Genomic DNA, 23,238 nt, shown 5'->3' with positions numbered 1-23,238 from the left:
ACAGAGTCGGACACGACTGAAGTGACTTAGCAGTTAGCAGTCCATTTCTAACATACTATAAAGATGTAAGTTCTTAGATCTGCCAAAACACAAATATATGAATATTCGCTGCAGTTTTATTCAAAGAGACCAAAGCTGAAAAAATCCAAGTATCTGTCAATCCACAATAAAATTAATAATGGTGTTATATTCCCATACACAGCAATGAGAAAAAACAAAACAAACACAACAGGGTGATGACTTCCAAGTTTACTAAATGTATCTACAGCTGACCCAGGACACTGTAGTGGCTGCCTTTGGTGGGAAGACTGCAGGGGGAGTACAGGAGAACCCACTGCAAGGCAAGAAATGTTCTCTGTCTTGACTGTGGTAGTTACATGAGTTTATAATATGTTAAAAATTAACATACACAACTGATTGATAGTAAGAAATCAGAAAGTGACTGCCTGAGGTAAGGAGAAAGGAAAAGGGAATGGAAAGGAAGCCTGAAGGAACTTATTTTTGGGCAGTGGAAATGCTCTAAATCTAGGATGACTTGGTTATATGGTCACATAAAAATGTCAGTTCATCAAAACTGTACAGTTAAGATCTGTTCATTTTACAGGAAATTACAGCTCAATAAAAGAAAGCTCACTGAGTTTAAAATGTGTGTACTGTACCTTATACAAGTTATACCACAACGAACAACAAAAAATGGTGAGAGAGTCCAAAATACAATGATAGTTCACTGAAAGAAATGACCAAAGTATATAAAAAGATGCTCAAACTCACTTAAAAACATTAAATATCATCTTTACTATCATGTAAGCAAAAAGCAAAACTGTTTTATTTGGTTAACACTACACGGGCACGAGTGTGAGCCGTTACTCACACTGGGGTCAGTGGTGTGAACTGGGGCAGCCTCTGCAGTCAGTCCAGCAGTAACTACACCACTCGTTTCCCCGTGGCTCAGTGGTAAAGAATCCGCTTGCCAAGTAGGAGATGGGGGGTTCCATCCCTGGTCGGGAAGATCCCCTGGGAGGAGGAAATGGCAACCCACTCCAGTATTCCTGCTGGGAAAATCCCATGGACAGAGGAGCCTGGCAGGCTACAGTCCGTGGGGTCGCAAAGAGTCAGACATGACGGAGTACGTACTCGCACATGCACAATCTGTGACTCAGCAGTTCCAATTCAAGTAGTTCATCATACGAATACCCTTGCGCATACAGGCTATACACAACAAGGTTATTCACTGCAACACTGTCTGTAACAGCAGCAGGCTCAAGTAACCTAAATATCCATCAACTGGGCAAACAAGTTGAATATGTTATGGTATATCCATACAATAAAACGCCGTACCACCATTAAAAAGGGGAAGGCGACCTCTTTACATGTTAATATGAGATCTAAAATACATCAGTGAAAAAAAATAAAATACAGTAGAGTGACTAGCATGCTATCATTTGTGTTCAAAACAATACTGAGCAAAGTGCAAATTATACATGCATTGGCTTTTTATATATGGTATTTCTCTGGAAGGATAGGGAGAAAACTGATATCCCTGTTTGGTTCCAGGAAAGTAATTGGTAGCTAGGGGGGCTGGGAAAACAAGAAGAGAAAGAACACTTCTGAATTTTGAACACTGTGAATACATTACCCAATAAAACCATTTTCAAAGTAGTCATCAGCTTCACTTACTATACAGACGTACTTCTATAAACATGTAAAATATATAATAATCAGAGTCCCCCCAAAAAGTATCTGAGTCCGGATTAAAATTTTGTTGTTTTTAATCTTTAAAAAGTATCAACAGTTTGGACTGAAGTTGTTATAACTGAACAGAAAATATTCAGCACTACTTTGTCCAAGGAAATGCAGATTCTGAGTCCCACCCCAGACAGACAGTAGAAACTCTGGGGGTGGGGCTGAGTAATGTTAGAACACGTTTTAACAACTTCTCCAGGTGATCCATACTGAAGTCTGAGAACTACTGACACAGTTCTTAGTTAAGACTTGCTTCACACCTCTATCACAGCGAAAGCCAACACATCCACCAAGGTGCCAGCAGGACGATCTGATCACATTACCCTCCAATTCCTTTAAAATGTCCCTCAACTCTTCAAAGCTTGGCTTGCCCACAGGAATTTCACAATCTGCATCCTGCCACCACTTCCCCCATCTCCCCCAACACCACCACCCACATATGGATCTCTAGACCTACCTCACACTTCATCATCCCCAGTGGTCTTGACAATGCTATTCCTCCTCCTGGAATAGCTTCTCTCCCTACCCCTCCTCTCCACTCAATTTCACACTTAAGATCTAGTCATTTTCAAGACTTGTTCCACACTCCATCTGGCCCAATTCAGGCTTAAGTACCCATCCCATGTGTTCCTAAAAACAACCGACACTATCCTTCTCCAGTTCTTATTACTTCCTGTTCACTTATAGTACAGTACCTGGCACATAACAGGCCCTCAGTATGTTGGAGGGGGAAAAAAGATCTGCTTTCTCACATCTAGACTCCTTGGCATCAATGACCATGTCTTATTTGACCCTGTATCCCTACTAAAAAGGTTGGCATATGAATATTTTTTAAAAGTTTGCTGAGTGAATAAATGTGGTTCAGAAACCGTAAGAAAAATCTGACACAAGCCAATAATGACACTTTATAAAATCCACATGAAGACATTACTTTCTGAATTAGAATAAAATTTTGCTGTGATTCCAATAAAAGGCAGACAGAGTTTCTTGGAGGCATGGCTGATTTCTAGGGCTAGGAAAGGAAAAATACAAGATAACCTGGCGCACCTTGCTGGTTAGAAAGAGATTAAAAAACGAAGGATGGTCATGTTGAAAGGGTGCAGAAAGCAGCCTAAATGAGTTCCCAATGGCCAAAGCTAGAATCTGAGCAACAAAACAAGGAGTTATTAATATTAATGATATTAATTTATAACCCAAAGACCAAAATAAAAATCCATGAATCCACATGCACATAAACAATTGAAAAAATAAGTGAGTGAAAAAGAACACATTTGTACAGAAAAATCCAATTAATATATGTAGAAGGTATGAGAGAACTAGAAAGTCACCATTAGAACACCCCAGCAATCTCTGGTGCAAACAATGCCCCACTGACGAGCGCTAAAATTACTGGGCAAAACTTTAAAGAAAAAGGCTCCCTACACATCCTTAGAGCACCTTCCCGAAATATTTCTTGATTACTATAGTAACTTCAACAATTATCCACAAGTTCTTTGATACTTTTCTCTCCAGCAGGTGGAACTTAACGTCCTTCACGTTCAAATGAGGGCTGAACTTAATGACTTACTTCTAATGAACGGAGTATGGAAAGCAGAAAAACAGTAACTTCATAATGAAGAAACCTGCTGAAATGATAATACTGTGGTTACATTAGGCTTAATAAAACATGCTGTTTAACAATTAATTTCACTTATCACTTCTTTCAGTGTGATTACTAGAAAACTTCAAATTACATGTGTGGTACTCAGTACATGATTAGATAGTTCCAGTCTAAACAATTCTGCTTGTGTGCCAAGTCGCTTCAGTCATGTACAACTCTTTGTGATCCTATGAACCATAACCCGTCAGGTTCCTCTGTCCATGGGGTTATCCAGGCAAGAACACTGAAGTGGGTTGCCACCTCTTCCTCCAGAGGATCTTTCCGACCCAGGGACTGAACTCACATCTCTTATGTCTCCTGCATTGGCAAGCAGGTTCGTTACCACTAGCACCACCTGGGAAGCCCCTAAACAATTCTACCAATAGATAAAAGGTTAATAGCAGTCCTTATCAAGTGATCAAGGTTAATAACACCAGTAACAATGGATACCACTGTATGTAAATACGGACATATGCGCTTGATACAAAACAGGCACATCACCTCTGTGGTAGTCATCCCTGAGTATCCATAACCTCAGCCCTGTACTCTTCTGTACTGTCTAAAATTATTTCAAAATAACAGCTTTTTAAAAAGCAAAATTTATGCAATTTTAATTAAATATTAAATAGTACTCAATTTAGATTAATTTCCTAGTTATCAAACTGAGATTCTAATGACTTTTATACTAATACACACTTTTTAAAAGCTTTGAAGAAATATGAACATATGACTAACCTAGAAAAAATTATACCCACTAGAATCTTCATAAACTAGTAAAACTGTATCAATTCACTTTTTTTGTGACTATTCTCAAGTAAATACCTAATTCAGTTACCCCTCAGTTAAGATTCATGACGACAAGGGCAATCTCCCACTCCTTTCCTTGGTCCCTGATTTTATCCATTAGCCATTTGGACAACAAATTAGTTCCCCATCCTCAAGATCCAGTCATACCCCTGGTTCTCCACAAAAAGAAAAGCAGTAGCACGCCACAGAAAAGAAAATCTGGTTGCTCCATTCTCTCCTGAATTTCCAATTGCTTTTTTTTTTTTTTTTAACCTCCAGAATTCAGAAATGTGGATGAGTTTGCAAGACTCTCAGAAATATGTGGTCTCATTCTCACCAATAACAGTATCAGATCAACTTTCTCCATTCAGTCCAGAGTTAGGCCTTTTCTGCTGAAACCATCATGTCATTCTTCATGCACTATATCCAGGGATAAAATACAATCCTGCAGTTAGGCTAAACGTCCTTCACTAGTTTACTGCCACAGAAGAATGTCCAAATTCTTTATCACAACAAAGAAGTCATTCCATGGTATGATCCCTACTTACCTATCCTGCCTGTTCTCATCACTCTCCAACTTTCAAAGCTTATGCTACACATAAACCAAACTGCCAGAAAAGAACAACCTGTTTGGCGTCTCTATTCCCTAACATATATCCTCTCTCCTGTTATATCACTCACATAGCTATTTTTATTGTAAATTATTTTAATATACACAGATTCTCAGTAGTTAATATGAGCAACACTTGAAACTTATTTTAGTATTTAAAAAATTACAAACGTGAACAGCATTTTCTCATAGTACTTAAGAGATATACTTTTTGGTACAACTTCTAATAAAACCTTAACTGCTGAAAAATTATTGCCATTGACAGCAATCATACAATTAAGGGCATTAAAGAAAAATCATTCTCAAAAGTGTGTCTGATGTTATTTCTTTCAGTTTTCTCTACAGTGAAATCAGATGTAACAAATGTTCCCGAACTCAAAGATTATTGGATTAAGCAAAAGAAGTGTCTTTTCAGACATCTAAAAAATATTTTCTTTATGGCTAACTTTCCAAAGTAAGACAGTGTCAAAGAAATGCAAGCATTTTCTTTAGGAAAAAACAGTCCAGGTAATGATTAACCTGAAGAGACCAGTATAGTATATTTTCCATTTAATTTGGCTGAACACAGACTTAATTTTTAAATTATATATGCAGTATCAGGGTCAAAGAGCATTAACTCCAAAAGCAACCTCAGAGACCTGGTTCACTGTTTTAAAGATGAAGCAACTGCTGTCCAGAAAGACTATCTCTTGGGTTGCAGAAGGCTTTTTCTACACAGCTAACCATTTTATTTTAGTGAATGCTGAAATACTGCTCAAAACAGTAATTGTTTGGAATATAAAACTTGTTAATATTACATGCTAAAATTATTTAACTACCTAGTTAGGATGAAGGTTGTTATCTTCCTCAGAGATTAAAATATTCCCTAAATATGTATAATTAACCTCCTGATAACTTTCTAATAGCTGATCTCAAATACTGCCTTCTATTAGCTGTTAAATTAGCAGAAGTAATGTTAAAAACAAAACAAACATAAATAGCATCAAATTATTTGCTGTGTAACTCATTTTGAGAAGACATTCATTTGAATACTCATATTAGCCAGAGACTGAGTTCATAAAATTACAATTACCACACACACGTGTGTTATTCGCTCAGTCGTATCCGACTCTTTGCAACCCCATGAACTGCATGTAGCCTGCCAGTCTCCTCTGTCCATGGAATTCTCCAGGCAAGAATACAGGAGTGGGTTGCTATTTCCTTCTCCAGGGGATCTTCCCAACCCAGGTCTCCTGCACTGCAGGCATATTCTTTACTGTCGGAGAGACGAAAAAACCCACATGAAAGACCTCAATTGTTCATTTAAAAAATGGATTTGAGTTTGAAAAGACTGGGAACCCCGGAGCAAGAAAAGAAAAAAAGAAATGTCAATTCAGATCAACTTTCTCCCTTCAATTCAGAGCTAGGCCCTTTTCCCCATGAAACCATTTCATCATCTTTCATGCACTATATCGAGGAATAAAATATAATTTTCCAAATTGTTAAAGGAATTTTATCTGACAATCTATGGTGGATTAAAGGCACCATACCCCAACCATAAATGGAGTCACATTTTGTGAGGCAGTGACATGGGCAGCAAGAGGAAGGAGGGGAAGAGGCTGTCTGCCCAGCAGCCCCCGATTTCACTCAATTCTCATTTCCATGGCTCTCCCGCCCCGCCCGCGACAGTCCCACCAGGTACTTGAAAGCAGCCATAGTTTTGATAAGGCCTATGGCCATGGTGGACACAAATCAAACTTGCCAGGTGGCACTAGTGGTAAAGAACCTGCCTGCCAGTGCAGGAGACGCAGGTTCGATCCCTGGGTCGGGAAGATCCCCTGGAGGAGGAAATGGCAACCCACTCCAGTATTCTTGCCTGGAGAATTCTGTGGACAGAGGAGACTGGCAGGCTTCAGTCCATGGGGTCGCAAAGAGTTGGCCCACAACTGAGCACTCACGCAGGCAAGAATCTTCCAAATGAAAACCAAAAAGAGATAGCCCCTCCTCTACAGCAGGAAAAAACAGAGAATGAAAACTGGCACTGGCAAGTATTTTCCTCCCTGTGAAGAAAGCAAATCTACTATGAGAAAATGAAGCTCATCTACAAACAAATAAACAAGAGACAAGATTATTAGCAAAGACGTCTAGTAGCTTTCAAATCGGTGTGCTCCTAGTTGTCTCCTAAAGCCTAGCTGGCTCAATGCTCTTTCTTACAAATGAGTTACTTGATCCATTTTGATTCTACTCCCTTTTTGGCTTAAACTAGTCTGAACTGTGGAGAAGGCAACGGCACCCCACTCCAGTACTCTTGCCTGGAGAATCCCATGGACGGAGGAGCCTGGTAGGCTACAGTCCATGGGGTTGCTAAGAGTCGGACATGACTGAGCAACCTCACTTTCACTTTTCACTTTCATGCACTGGAGAAGGAAATGGCAACCCACTCCAGTGTTCTTGCCTGGAGAATCCCAGGGACGGGGGAGCCTGGTGGGCTGCCGTCTATGGGGTCGCACAGAGTTGGATACGACTAAAGCGACTTAGCAGCAGCAGCAGTCTAAACTGAGTTTCTAACATACATACAACTGAAAGAGATTTGAGTCATATATCAACTTTGCGAAGCTGACCATGACTCTCAAGACAGAATATCACAGGGAAATATAACTAAAGGTAAATTTCAAAATCTCCTGAACCTGTACAAAGCCTAAATGGGGGTACTCAGCCCTCATCATTTTTATTGTATGAAATACGCATCTTAAAATGAAGTATTAACCTACTAAAATCTAACATTTATGATTAACACAAGCACACATTCAAACTGGTTTATCAATTATCCATCTGTGTGTTGTTTTTTTCCCCTGTTTCAAACACTGTAAGTGTATTTCTCCAAGAAAAGTAGACAGCGCTCACATATGTCCTTGGACTTCCCCAAATGGAGATTCCAAGGAAGTAAACTCTCTTCCAACCCTCCCCTAAATGCTGACCTTTTAATGAATCATTTCCACTATTCTATTGTAAGGACAAACCAGTTTAAGTCTATCAGCTGGTCACAAAACATTCCTGAGAGAACAATTCACTCAAATATTTACTGAACTACCAGGTCCTGTTTCAGGTCCTGGTGTGACAAGACAGAGCCCATCCCTGTTCTCAGGGAGTTTAAATTATAGAGGTGCATTTAAAAAGATAAATCAACAATTAAGGCTATCAGAGAGAGCGAGATAAGCGCTATGTGACTGAAAATGGCTAGGGAGTGGGCAGCTACTTCATTGTGACCTTTCTAAGGTCTCTCAGAGGTGAGGGCATTGGAACTGAAATCTGAATGACATAAAAAAAAAAAAAAAAAAAATTTGCCATATGACAATCTCAGGGCAAAGCCTGAGGCAGAGAGTAAAGCAATTAAGGTGCTGAGACAGGAACAAGCTTGTTCTGTGGGCGTGGAGCTGGTGTGGCTGGACACAGAGCACAAGGGGAAGGGTGCCATGAAACAGGATACCATTTGTGAGGCGGCCAAAGGGCAAGTCATGTGCTGGTGGAACCTCCACAGGCCAAGGAAAAATATTCCAATTTTATGTTAAGTATGATGGAAAACCCACAGAGAAGAGAGAAGGAAACTGACACTTTCTGAGCACTTAATATAGTGTCTACACAACAGTATGTACAAATGTCTCTGCCATGCATTCCATAAAACTATATATGCTTTCGTGTAAGCTATACCATGTGTAATTAGCTTAGTATTTATCAAAAGATATGCTGTTATGCACAATTTCAAAAAAAAAGCAGCCACTCTTCCTGTTACCACCAGTTCTCAGTTATCAAGTCACTTCTACATTGATTTGTCAAACCAAATGAACCAACCAATACTATCTACTACCAAAACATACATGAAGAAAATGCAAGAAAGGCAAATGAGACTAGATAAAAATAAGGCAGCCAGCGATTCACAAGAGAATATGACCCCAAAAAGGGAACAAAGCAAGTAGAGAAGAAATGAGAACACATACCTAACACAAGAAGCAAAGAGCCTACAGATACGAAAGATTAAACTATCTACTTAAACAAAAGTACTCTCAGACAGACAAGCAAACAAAGTGTAAAAAAACACAAAAGCTTATTCTAGGATGAATCCTGTGTTCATTCCATTTAATAGTACCCTGCCAGTTTTAACAACATTCCAAGGAAAGTGAAAATGTTCATCTTTTAAATGTACTATCCTTAGGAATTTTTCAAATCTGCTGATGAATTTTAAACTTTATTAAGTACAAGTGCTTCTTAAAACATCACTGAGATGTTGTTGCAAAACTGAAAATCTTACCTTCCCTGGTTTCCAGAGAGCAACCATCTCCCTCTGACAAAAGAATCATCTTTTATACCTCAGTAAAGCTGAAAATGGGCAGGGGGGGCATCCTCCACTGTGGAAGGCTTCAAATGATAACAGACACATCTACCAAGATTGCTTATCTCCAAACTCCACTCCAACACCCAGTGTCTCAGATTATTCTGGACGTTTTCAACAGCAGCTAGAGGCAGAGGATGTAGCCCCAGTTTACCATAACAAGTGGATATTACCATACCCAGTCCTATTTCTTCCATCTCTGACCCTCCTCAATCTTCCATCTCTGTCTCATCACCAAATGAAAATGTAATGCCACTGCCATCCTACACTCAGTAACAGAAACTCAGGAAAAAAGTATAGGGTAACCTCATGCTAGAATGTAGATAGCTGTAGATCAGAAGAGGAGGTCAGAATTAAGACCCAATTTGGGCCACAGAATCACTTGCACTGCAATGCCTGGTGTAAAGAGACAAGGGGCATGGAGTGTGTCAAGCCCTAAGGGAAGGTCACGGTCAAAGAGGAGACATCAGTATATGTATCGACTGAACACACATACCAGGAGGTCAAGCAAGAAAGGCATTATCAGTATCAGGTAAAAGTTCCAATGAGGGGTGGAGGGGAGACCAAGAAAAAGTACATGAGTACCATGAACATGTGGACAAGTCCACAAAACATCCCAAAATCAAGTTTAACTGCTAATGTCAGGTCAAGGTCTTTGTTTCTTTTAATCCAGGTTTTGATCATATTCATTGTTTCTACACCAAAAACAGGATGTTAGATCATCAAGCAGACCCTCATAAGTCTTAGAGTAAGAACATAAATCCAAAAGTCAATGAATTTGTGAAAATGGATATGTCACGCAAGTGTATGTTCCTCGGTTCTTTGTCTAGTCACAACAAAGATTTGGAGCAACGGACATTAAAGCCCTCGGCACGTCACAGCTCTCAGGTCTTGGACAACCGTGCTACAGCTCTTAGGCAAATCATTATTACAGCTCCATTTTATTTAGAAGATAGCAGAATCCAAGACTCAAAGAGAAGAGAGTGGAGGAGTGTGAGAGCGCACACACACGGCGTCGGGGGGCGGGGAGTGTCCGTGAGAAAGCACTTTGGCTCCTCCTTTTATATGTTTTTCCTCCACCTGGGCATGCCCTATGCAAATTGGGCTTAGCCAGGAGTGCTGTTTGTTCTGCCTGAAGTCTTCACTCTGGTCCTCAGACCTTCCTTTGACCTTCCTTGTCTTTTAGCCACCGCCATTTTGGACTCCTTTTTCCTATTCTACCTACCTAACAGATAGATCCCTTTTCTACTTCTGCATGTCTGAATCACTGTCTCAGAAGTCAGGGTCTATACTGGAAAACCTGTACCTCACTCAGAGAGCTTCATGGATTCAGATCAACATGAATGCAACATCTGCACTGTGCAAGGAATTGGACAGGTGCTGAGGAAAAGATGAGTGAAATGCAACTGTCTTCAAGGAAGGCCATGCGCACTGAGACAGTGTTAATCAACAATTAACACTCAGTCAAATAGAGGTGTGTGCCAGAAACAGATGACCGGTGGGCACAGGCCAGGATGTTAAATGAAGGATGTCATAGAAGGAAGCTTAATCTTCAATCAAACCGTGTAACTTCAGGTGGCCAATATGTTAAGATATGTTAGTTTTAAATAGTACAAAACAATTACCCATTATTTCCTTCCTGATGAGATGTAAGAAACTTGGTATGATGGTTACTCCTTTGTTAATAACTAACACTCTTATGAGACGCACCCAGGGTTCTTAATCCAGAGCTGTTTGCAGATTACCCCTAAAAAAGTTTATATTCACATTTATTAGCAACCAAAATTCCCTACGATTTGCATGTATACTTTACAAAAATTGGGGCATCAGAACTTCAGAATCCTAACAGAGCCTCAGAATACTACCTAAAGACATGAGCACCAATAACTAATTATCTATGCCCTACCATTCAGAGCAATACTTTGCTTCTGATTTTTGAGTACTGATTCTAAATCCAGTGAATAATGAAATTATTACTTGTAAAATAAAATCAGCTAACAAATTTATAAAAGCATGTTTATAAATGAAAGAGTGTAGAAAATGAGTGCGTACCACATACTAGAGCAAGAACAATTTCCTGAAAACTTATTTTTACACCCATACACACCCTATGTTACCTATAACACAGGGTGTGTATGGCTGTAAAATACTCATGTATTTCTTAGTGAAAGCCCAATTCCAAGTTTGCAGACTGTATAACACTAGCATTGGAAATGGCTGATCATCCAAGCAGTGTCCACTGAGAGCCAGAGCACTGCTGGATCTCCCAGACTGGAGACAAAGAAGAGTGATTCCACCCCAAAAAAGCAGGAAGATTTTACTGTTTTTAAAAGGTAGTAACTTTGTTTTCTCTTGATGCATCTTATCAAGAAGTGACCAAATTCAATGTAAAACATCACAACATCACTGTAAAACAACATATGTATTAGAGACACAACAAAGCTCCGCAATACACATCCTCATTTTAGAGTGAGCAACAAACGCTCAGTCGCCAAATCCAGTCATAGCTCTCTGAATTCAAAATGTTAACAATCCCATTCTCTGCAGTTGCCACAGAAAGCCATGACAGTTTACAGGAGAGTGTCACTTTTCTGTCTCTTTCCTCAGCTGTTGCTGTTGCAGCTAACAAAAGCACCAAGCAGTAGCTAGCATTTATTTGAGTATATCCTATATGCTGGCCCCATGACAACTGCCTTCACATTTCAATCCTCACAATTGCTCTACAGAGAAAAATTCCCATTTGTCAGAGTGGAAACCAACTGGAGTGGTTACATAACTTTCCCAAGCCATACAGCTGATAAGCTGGGGTGCTGTGTGCTGTGCTGAGTGAGTCGCTTCGGCCGTGTCTGACTCTCTGCAACCCTACAGACTATGGCAAGCCAGGGTCGATAAGCTGGAGTGACAGGATTCAAACCAGGGATGCTGAGCTCCAGAGCCTGAGCTTTTGCCACCGTAACACCCTGCAGAAAGAGTTTACTGCCAAAGATCAGACACAGAGCCTACCTAGGCCTCTCACTGCTGAAGACAGAGGCCCGGCCCTCAGGAAAGGGTGGCATCAGGTCACAGCGCAGAACGCGGTGCACATAAACAGATGCTATCTTCTCAGAGGTTGTTCCAGCTTAAGTTGAAAACTATGAGCACAAAGCAAGGCGAGACTCTTTACTGGTAAACAACTAATGAACAATCACAATTGACACAATTACAAGTGACACCAGTTGCAACCCAAAATAGTATCAAGATCTAATATAGCTCTCTCCTTGGAGTCAATAACACATTTATCCAAACTCACAAGTAATGTTAAAATCCATGCAATATCATAATCTACGATTCCACAAATCCCATTATACCACAGACTATCATAATTACTGAAATTAACTACTAAACTATGAGAACTTCCACTTTCACCCAATTTCCAAAGCCCTGACAAAACAGCACTTTTGAAATCAGGCAACACTGCTGTAGCCAACATCTCTGTGCATCAGGTCAATTTCAAATTATCAACCATGGACATGACTCGAAAATCATCAGTTTGCTATCACTAAACAATTCCACTGGTCCTATGACCCAATCATGACACAGAAATAACACATTTTAATCATATTCAGTGACTAATTCTGCCAACAAATCTGAAAAATAAAAATAAGTTTTCACAAAAATATATACAGTTCCAGCTCTTTAAGAACTAACTGGAATGCATGGAAGAAATTAACAGTTTTCTGCCTTCTTTTGACAGTTCAAACTGAAAGAACTAGGAAGATAAAGAATTCTTAACTGGATGTCTTGCTCTTTCACAACTGCTACTTTTTTTGAAATGGTAATAATAACATAGTAAAATTCAAGCAGTTCTAAAGATGAACATAAGTCTTTCCCACATCTGACCACATGATCTCCCCACCTCAACCCCACTCCCCAAACCCTGTCACTGGTCTCCTGTGTGTCCTGCTGGAGTCACCTGGAACACACAGACGCACACACCACACACAAGCACACACGCACACTCCACCCTGCGTGTCCTCTCCGTTCCTCCCCCTCTTGTTATGCTAAAATGGCAGACAACTGTATAAGATCTTTTCTGCCTCCATGTTTTTTCATTTAAATGTATCTTTGAGAAGATCTTAAAAATACTAGAAAGTTATAAACATCAAATCTAAACAAAATCTGTATAGAAACAGTACACACAAAACATCTCTCACCAGGTGTTAAAACTGGTGACCTCTGCTGGCAGGACATAGAGAAGTCCAAGGTCAAAGAAGTAAAAAGGGTCTGTTAGTTTTTGCACAAGAATAGGAAAGTTATTGGTATTTCCCTGATAGAGCAACAGGCTTTACTCCAAACCCCAGTTTAAGATCTCCAAATATATATTTGCTTACTAAGGAAAACAGACAAAGGTGACTTAGGGAAAATCCATCACTTAAGTGGGTGAAAAATTTTCAAGTATACTGCATTATACATTTTAAAATAAAAGATGACAAAAAACATTGATACAGCTACAAACAGCATCTAAAAATTCACACACATATGATAAATTTTATCCTATAAAATAATCATACAGAAAATGAAAAAAATATTAAGGAAATTCATTCATTATCTATTCCCATTACCTTATTTCACAAACCAGAAGTAGATGACCCAATTGCCTTACACTGCCAGTTAATGACATCTGACAATCACAAAATAGAAACTGAACAAAATTAGTACACACTCTACCCAATTAGCCTGCTCAAATTAAGGGGAAAGCATAAAACACCTCTCCCTAACCCTTAAGTCATGCTCCATTAGCAGTTGAATGTAACCACCAAAATATGCTATTAATTGTTAAACTCTGGCAAGGTGTTTGCTTACACTAATGTCAAGTACTTCCTATTTATTATTCTATGTAAGATGTAGATTTTTCAGTCCTCCAATATACTAAGAAAATTTAGATCTCTCTCAAAAAAAAAAAATCACAAAATTAAATAACAAAATCTCAGAATTTTAATATAGGAATTGATTGTATAAGTATCGGTAGAATGAAAGAGCAAACTTTAGAAAGCATTTCATCTTATCCTCTTATACCTTTCTGGAAACTAAATGACTTAGCCATATAACTACGGTTTTGTGTGTGTGTGTGGGGGGGGGGGAGGCAAAAAATTCACTTAATATTGAATCCACATTAAAATGCTATCCACCATTCAGGTACATAAGCAGTTAAGAACAAAAACACAAACATCCACTAACAACCAAGGCACTGGTCACCCTGTTATGATGCCTATCACTCAGGATACAATGCAGAAGGAAGGAAGGCGGAAGGGAAGGAAGGAAGTGAGGGAGGGAAAAAGAGGAAAGCAACGGTACCAACTTTGATCTCAGACAAAGATGCAGATTGATATCTAGTCCTTAACAAAAATTCTTTGTTTTAAATTACTTAAAAACAGAAAACCTCACCTTTGTTTAAAAAAAAAAAGTTTGAGAGTCCCTAGTACAATTTCACATAAAAATAACATAAAGACGACACTGGAATGACCATCTCTGACCCCTGACTGCTGTGTTTTCTTCTGTATTAAATTCTATCTCCTGAAAGAAATGTTCAATAAAGAGGAAAACAGGTGGCAAACTCCCCAGTTTAAACATTCAATACCTAGTCTTCTTCATTTATTCCTCAAGTTGACCATTTCACATAAATACCTTCCTTAACCCTCTGGAACTCTCCATTTACTAAAATGGAACTTCTGATCTTCCAGCATGACCCTTATGGTCTGACTGTACTATTTCTGAGCTGTGAATCCAAGCTCTCACAAAGCAGGGTAACATTCAACTTATTTTGACACTGAAACCTTCTATCTTAAAACTCTAAATGTTAAAAATTTCAAAAAGACATAATACCAAGATAGTTGCCTTTAGAATAAATCACCCAGGTGGATTGGCACCTCTTTACCACAAACTACTACTGAGAAGGGAATTCGCTGGTGGTCCAGTGGTTAAGACTCTGTACTTTGACCGAGGTGGCACGGGTTCAATCAGTAGGTGGGACACTAAGGTCCCACATGTCACATGGCCAAAAAAAAAGAAAGAAAACTACTGAAAAGAGATGGTTACAATGACATTCCTCTGGGAGACGGAACCCATTGACCCTTTATGATAGATAGTTAACACATTCATAGTAACAGCTCAAATGGGATTCCATGTGGTCAGAAGGCTGTCACATATAGTGAGAGCTAAAAACATAACCTTATTTAGACATACTACTGAGAAAACAATAAGCAAAAAAAACTGACAATTAGAAAATAAAATCCAAAAATCTTAAGTTTCATAACAACACAAATATAATCAGATAAAGCCAATTTAGCGTGACATGATTCCTAGACTAGGCTTTTCACCAGGACTGTGGCTACTATCCCAGGATTAAGAGAATAAAACTATCCACTTTCATTTCACTCTAAATAATGACTAGGTTCTTTTTTTCCCCTTCCTTGTCAACACTGGCAACATCAAAATTCAAATTAATGGTTATGTGACTATAGTATAACTAAACTTTGAAGGCTTAATTCAAAAAGAAGCTTGACACAGTACCAAGAGTGAAACAGGACTGTCACTGTTCTTATTTAAACATGGGCCCTCATAGAAGCAATCCATTTTATCATGAAGATAGTATAGTACAAAAGTCAAGAATTTTGCTACATACTCTGTGGAAAATTGGAGAAGGAAATGGCAACCCATTCCAGTATTCTTGCCTGGAGAAACCCATGGACAGAGGAGTCTGGTGGGCTACAGTTCATGGGGTCACAAAGAGTAGGACATGACTGAGCAGCTAAGGAAAATGGTCCTTTCCTTCAAGAAATCTAATTGTAGTTGAGGCAATGTGACACATTCTCACAAAACAATAAATAATTACGGAGTCTGCGACATTCATTAAATCCAATCCAATCTCAGAGAAAAAATAGCCTGAGTCAGGATGGCCAGAAAAAGCCTCATGAAAGTGGGACTGAAACCAGGCTATAAAAAGGACAAAGGGAAGAATAGCACACACGAAGGCGAGTAGTGAGTATGACAAAACTGCAGTGTTTATTTGACAGGCAAGCAAGAATCCCAGTTGGCGAAGAGTGGGAAATAAAGCTGAACAGGTTAGAATGGAGCCTTAAAGGCCAGACTTGAAGCATATGAACTACATCCAGTTGGCAAAGGGAAGCCATAATGGGTTCTTCAGCAGGGGAACTGACATGATGAACCAATATTTAAATGAATTACACTGTCGGCAGTTAGAGAAAATAGAATGAAGGCTGCCCAAAGCACCCGGCCAGAAAAGTAAAGCAATAACCCAGAAACCTAAACCCATTCATTCATTCCTTCCTTTACCGAGAGAAGACTGCTAGTTAAGAACATGGCCTAGAAGTCAGACACATTGGGCTCAAGTCCCTCTCAGCAACCCCTTCCTTGCTACCTGAGCCTGTTTCCAAGCAGCTGGTAATTAAAAGAGCAGTCACTCAGTCACAAGTACCTGCCAAAGCACCTTTGTGGTCCTGACACATAGAATTCTAGTAGTAGTTAACACTACTGCTGAATTAAGAGTGACAAAAAATGGGAAGGGAAAATAAGGCTCAAGGATACTTCAAAGGAACAGAACCTCCAAGCGGAACTGTCTTGATAGCAGCTGAAAATGTAGAACACTAACACAGATAAAAGGTTGAGACTGAAGGAAATAACCTACTTAAAGTAATCACTCCAATTTAAAAAGCAGATAGATCCTAGACACTGCGGATCCATCCTCGAAAAATTAAATCTCTCTTTATTTAAAAAGAGTTAGAAAAGGGTTCAAATGGTTCAAGCAGAATTAAAAGGTCCAAGTCCAAGCAACAGAAGAACAGCAACAAAGACACACAGAAGACCCACCACTGCCTACACCAGCCATGGAACTAAGCTTCCACTTAGTTACAACCCAGCCTCATGCTTCAAGTAAGCCTTAAGTCACAACTTCAGGAGTAAATAAATTACGCTAAGCATATGTCAACTATTTAGCCCAAGAATTCAGGAAATAAAACTGCTAAATACTTCCTATGACATTATGCCCCTACTTAAATAACAAGTAAATAAAATGTAATGCAAAGAAGCAAACTTCAAATCCAAAGCCATCATCATCCTAATCACCTTACATTTCCATAATGCTTCTTTGTCGGCTACTGCTCTCAGAAACTTACACATACTTTTTTTTTTTTTAAACCAAAGTATCCTAATGGCTCGACAGTAAGGAATCCTCCTGCCAATGCAGGAGAAACAGGGAATATCCCCTGGAGGAGGAAATGGCACCTCATTTCCTTCCATGTATTCTTGCCTGGGGAATCCCACAGACAGAGGAGCCTGGCTGGTTACAGTCCATAGGGTCACAAGAGTCGGACATGACTTAGCAACTAAATTCAGCAATAGCTGATTTACATTGTTGTGCTAATTTCTACTGTACAGCAAGTGTCTCAATTATACACACATACACATTTTATACATATATTCTTTTCCACTAAGATTTATTCCACAAGACTGGCTATAGGTCCCTGTGCTATACAGTAGTTCATTGTGTATCCATTCTAAATGTAATAGTTTGCATCTACCAACCCCAAACTCCCAGCCCATCCGTTTCCTTCCCCCTCCCTCTTGGCAGCGGCTAGTCTGCTCTCCGTGTCTGGAAGTCTGCTTCTGTTTTGTAGATAATTCATTTGTACCGTACTTTAGATTTCACGCATATCATACAGTATGTATCTCTTTGACTTATTCACTTAGGATGATAATCTCTAGTTGTATCACACAGATAATTCTCTTCATCTGCTCAACTCTATGAAGTTGACTGTCCCACTACACAGAGGAGCAAACTAAGACACAGTGGAGTTGCTCCCACAAGGTGATAAAATTAGTAAGGGATGAAGCCTGAGTCTGAAGCTGGGGAGTTCACCTTGAGAACGCCTAACAGAACCTGCAAGCTGCACAAAATGACTTTTATGATTTTTCTTACACGAGTTTTCAGAAATATGTGCTCTGAGGATCTGCTTTTCCTTCTTAAGTTTAAGTATGGAATCACATTTCCTTATTTCTGCTGGCAGTATGTGGAGAGGCTACATCACCGCAGTGAATCTTAAAGTCGGAAACTCAGCAGTGGACAAGAAGATTACATCTTATTACTAATAAACAGTTCTAGAGAGTTAAGCCAATGATACATGAGCCTTATGAATTTCATTTATCTACACAATGATGTGACCCAGTTAGTAGCAACCCCAATTATAGAATTATAAACTTCATTAAAAACAGTAGTTTTTCAAAGGATACCTACAGATACAACTGACAAAACTTAGGCCCAGCTAAAGTCATCTACACATAAAACGGACTAGGGCTCAAACAAAGGTCTGAATACTAGTGCATCATTTGATCCTTCTGTGGCCTTGAACAAGTGAATTAACTTATCTTCACCTCACTGTTTTAGCATCCACAAATACTACCCAGCTCAGGATTAGACTGGGGTATGAATGACGTAGCAAAGCACCTCACACCTTTCCTAGAGTACAGCCCAAGCAGAGTTCCTTTCCTTGGACTCTTGCTAAAAGGACTATTAATGGTACTCTTAGGGAGTCCAAACCCAGAGATGGTGAACAGTAAACCTCTCCAGCATAGCCTTTCTCACATAGGTTTTTAAATTCAAGTATCTCTTGGCAATAGAATAGTATATACCAACATATGGTCTCCAAACCAGACCACACTCTTACCAGTTGTTTGCTACACAGCCCTGGGGTCCTAGCCTTTTTGTACTATGGCGGTGTACTGCTTTTTTTTTTTTTTTTTTTTTGCATGTTAGTGACTTACACTATAAATGTCATTTGAAATGAGTCAAATTCCATGTACTAGAAAAATATAAAGTCCCAGACAGTGTCAATATTTCTGCCATCTCTCTCCCCTGACTTACAACTATTCACATTCTTCTCAATTCTTTTTCTACAAATAACACAGAAAATGAATAAATTCAACAAATTATGTCTTCCTCAAAATATGTCAAGTCAGAAATTCTTTGTAGTAATAACTGCTGTAGTAAATTGGAGATGAATCCCTTTATCAGCTACCCATTTGACAAGGTTGTACTTATATTTCACTGCTATATATGAACAGATATATTTGTTCAACAGGTTGTCATTCAAAAGGTCCATTAGTCTCATCTCTTATCAGTAACCCCTACGTTTATAGTCATTCTGCCCTTTCTGAATATTAGCCTGAAAGGCTCCCAGTACACAGGAAGCAGTTACTTCTTATTCTCCTCCTGGGCATGTTCTGGTGGTAATTATGATAAATCTTATGTTGAGAACAGATCTAACAAAGATCTCTGAACATGTGCAAAAAAGTTATTAAAATAGTCAACACTTCTTTGAAACAACCAATGAAAAAATATAACCTTCACAAGGGGCCATCCCATTTACCACCGGTGTTCCCCATACTAACAACCAAAGCTGGTACACATGGGAATAAAAAAACCTGTTATAAAACTAATGGTGACCCTTGCAACAATTTTTATGGCATTAACAAATAATTAAGTTCCTTAACAGTAAGAAAAACTTTTTCCTTGTACGTATTGTTTTCATACCCCATTCGGTTTAGTGCTTTGCCCTCTAGGTCTGATTCTAACAACTCAAATGGCAAAAAAAAAAAAAAAAATAGTAGTCGTTTATGGATTTAATGGTTGTGATTACATATATCACATGGTGCAAGACAGCAGAATTGGGGTGAAAAAAAAACATATTCCAAAGAAGCAGGAAAACCTCGATTTAAGAGCAAAAAGTATAAACACAAATCACAAGCCTAAGCACTCTCAGGCATATTTTCTGCTGCCCCTCCTCCACAGGTAAACGCTATTTCTAGAACGGCGCTCAATGATAATTTCCGAAGCTTGCTTGCCATGAACTCCCATGATACAACCCAACATACACACTGTTTTCATGGAGACAAAGCTGCCCTATTTCACCAGACTATAAACTTATTAAGAGTGAGAACATACAGTCCCAGGAAGTCAAGATTACTAAAATACACCAATGCAGCATGAGTCTGATTTAACAAAAATGAAAATAAACCACACTGGGAAAACCAAAAAGTCACTCACTGTATCTTCAGCGTGTAATCAGGATATTTATCACTTTTTTAAGTAAATGAAACCACCACCAGGGCCTCATATTATCCGACCAGATAAAGGAGTCTTAGGAAAAAAGGGGGGAGGGAAATGATTACCTAATTATATGGGGGAGGGGGAATTAAACCATTCAGACTAAAAATAACCTACATTTCACCCACCATATTTTATGAGCAAGCTTGTTTAGATCAACAGAAGGGTCTTGCCTGGAAAACCAGAAAGCCAACAGTCAACTTCCCTCAGTCAACTATAAATCATAGAGGCACTAAAACTCTTCACCTTGGTGCTCGCACAGTCCACCGGTTTAAGCAAACTCCAGACACAGAAAAATCTAGTTTTTAACTTGATTCCAACACTTTAGTCATTCGTAATCACCACATTATTTTCGAGAATATCATTAGATAAGCTAAGAACGGGAGCGTTTTTTAAAAGCCATTACAACTCAAATTTTACATGAAACACACCATTTTCACAACCCAAATTTATTCTCGGTTGCCCCTGCAAAGTGATGCCTATTTCAGCAAATTAGGAACTTCCAAAAATACTGAACACGCTCACACACGCATGGCTTCCCTCGAGCTGCCATTTCAGATTAATACTTCACTGAAATAAAAGTCTGCTGCTGTTCAAAAAATGACATCGGTTGCAAAGAGGAAGTTACCGAGAAACCACCCTCACAACGTGGCCTTTACACTGTCAGAAAATAATGTGACTCTGAGCCACCCAAAACTTACCAGGAAGCTAGCAATAACTTTGCCAATTCTACACTTCTGAACCCAACTTCAAAAAGGCTCTATCAAATGCCTCCTCAAGACGCTAAAAAGCTCCAAGTTACAAATAAACACGTCCCGGAGTGCGGCCCTGCGGCCGCGCGCCCCTCCCCCCCCGCACCCCCGCCCAGGACGCGCGCCCCAACAGCCGCCCCCCGCACGCCAGCCGGGGTCGCAGCGCCGGGGCCTGGGCCGCGCCGGGGGAGGGGCGCGGACTTCCATCGCAGCCCCAGGTTTCGCCAGAAAACGTGCACCGAAGCCCTCTCCCCTGCTAAAAATAGGCTATAAAGGAGTCGGCCTCATGATGGCTCCTTGATTCAATTTGCTGCAAATTCTTTCCTGAAAGCCTCCCCCACAGACACATACACACACACCACACACAAAAAGGGGGTGTAAATGCACGAAGGGTGGAAGAGGGGGAGCAGGCCGACGTGCACATTTTCGGGGACAACAACATAATAAGGGTGAGGATCCCCCGGGACCAGGAAAGGGTAGGGGGTGGGCAGGCACGTGAGCATTTCAAAGAAGCCTGGGAGAGCAAAAAGGGGGGATGGGGCACCCTAAATGCCGTCCCTCCCTCCCCTCCCCCACCAAACCCCCAGCTCCCCGAAGGGCCAAGTTGAAAAATGCATGTTCCACTTGCGCCCATCCCCCCCACCACCACCGCGGCCTGGCGCCCCCCAGACCACCGCGGCCCGCGCCCCCCGCCCCGGCCCGCGGCCGCCCCCACCCCGGGGTCCGGCCCCCGGCGCTTACCTGGAAACGGTGGCCTCCGACGCCGCTCCCCCCTCCCGGGAATGGAGGCACAAGGAAATTCCCCTCCTCGCCGCCGCCGCCACCTCCAACCACCCCCAAAATAACCCCTCCGGGGGGTGAGAGGCAATTATAACCCCGGCGAGCGGAGGGCGCGGGGGATGGGCGCCGGGCGGGCGGGGGCGGGGAGCGCGGCGCGGGTCCCCAGGTGGCGAGCGGAGGTGCTCCCGCCGCGGGGGGAGGGGCGGGGGCGCACGCGGCCGGCGGCGGGGGGAGGCGGCGCGCGGGGGAAGGGCGCGAGCGGGGAGAGGAATTGAGGCAGAAGGTAAAAGCTGTTACTAAGGGAAAGAGCCAAACGGTTCGGAGCAGCCAACGGCTCAGACACTCAACACTGGGGAGAGAGGAATGGGGACCAGCCAGGCACAAATGAGCTCGCGAGGCCCGCGGCGGCGGCGGCGGCGGCCGCGCAGCAAAACAAACCCGAGCGGCCTGCGCCGGGCGGGCGCGCGGGGGAGGGGCCGGCGGGGGAGGGGCGCGGCGGACGCGGGGAGGAGGCGGCGGCGGCGCGGCGGGGGGGGCCTCCGCCGGCCCCGCTCCTCTGCCTCCCGCCCGCCGCGGCGGCGCTGGGGGCTGGGCGGGTGCGGCGCAGGCGTTTAAAAAGAAAGCAAGACCCGCGGGCGCTCCCAGGCGCCGCCGGGCCCCCGGCCGCCCCGCCCCCACCGCCGCGCGCCGCCGGGTGCGGGGCGCCTCCGGGCCGGGTGGGGGCGGGGAGGCGCCGGTTAACTTTCCCGGGGAGGCCGGCCGGGCTCTAGCGTGGTCGGGGGCGGCTTGGCCCCGCGCGCACCCGGGCAGCGCGGCGCGGCCGGCGGGCCACACGCACGCGGTGAGCATGTGCGGAGAGCGCGGCGCAGGCATCATATGGACATTTGTTTGGGAAAAGAGCTGCTCGCACCTTTGTGTGCATAAATACATATGTTTCTCGGAAGCCTACCCCGAAAGGTGCTTTATCTGTAATAAGCGATTTTCAAAATATGATCCAGAGCACCGGATCTGTGGAGAAAACACGCGCACACAAGAAAAGGGTTTTGATACTAAACACAAAGCTGTAATTGAAGTGTTTATGCCCAAATGTACTGTGAATTAAACATATGGTGGTATTTATCGTCTGGTGGGTCTGTTTGAAAGGTTTTGTCGATCAGTTCTCGTTTTACAAAAATAAAATAATGAACTAAATGTTTGCTAAACATACATACCTCTACGGCAGCATCGACAGTAGAAGTTTATTCACTTTGTCTACTTTTTTTTGTAGCTCATCAAGGCGGTTTATAGATTATAACTTAGATTAGTGATCATGTAACAATATTGATGAGGGCAGCGGGTTGTTTTTAGAAAGGGTGGCACTTCACAGGTTCGAAACAAATGTGTTCGGTGTAAGGTCTTCAAAAA

General features: G+C 41.4%; 1 protein-coding gene across 7 annotated transcripts in view; it reads right to left on the bottom strand.

The window, feature by feature from the left end:
• Positions 1-21,985, bottom strand: part of TBL1XR1 (transducin beta like 1 X-linked receptor 1) — a 178,201-nt gene extending 156,216 nt beyond the window's left edge. For 4 of the 7 annotated variants that reach the window (XM_027540627.1, XM_027540598.1, XM_027540618.1 and 1 more), the window contains exon 1: positions 21,796-21,985. The gene's annotated coding sequence lies outside the window, so the exon portion shown is untranslated. Of the gene's footprint in view, positions 1-21,003; positions 21,121-21,795 lie in introns of those variants that run through there. The other 3 variants (XM_027540637.1, XM_027540604.1, XM_027540610.1) reach the window with 3 other exon arrangements.
• Between the last annotated feature and the right edge of the window lie 1,253 nt (positions 21,986-23,238).

The sequence above is a fragment of the Bos indicus x Bos taurus genome, chromosome 1 (genome assembly GCF_003369695.1).
Source record: "Bos indicus x Bos taurus breed Angus x Brahman F1 hybrid chromosome 1, Bos_hybrid_MaternalHap_v2.0, whole genome shotgun sequence".
NCBI lineage: Eukaryota > Metazoa > Chordata > Mammalia > Artiodactyla > Bovidae > Bos > Bos indicus x Bos taurus.
Note: the sequence above shows the minus strand (reverse complement) of the source record. Positions and strands in the feature narration are given on the sequence as shown.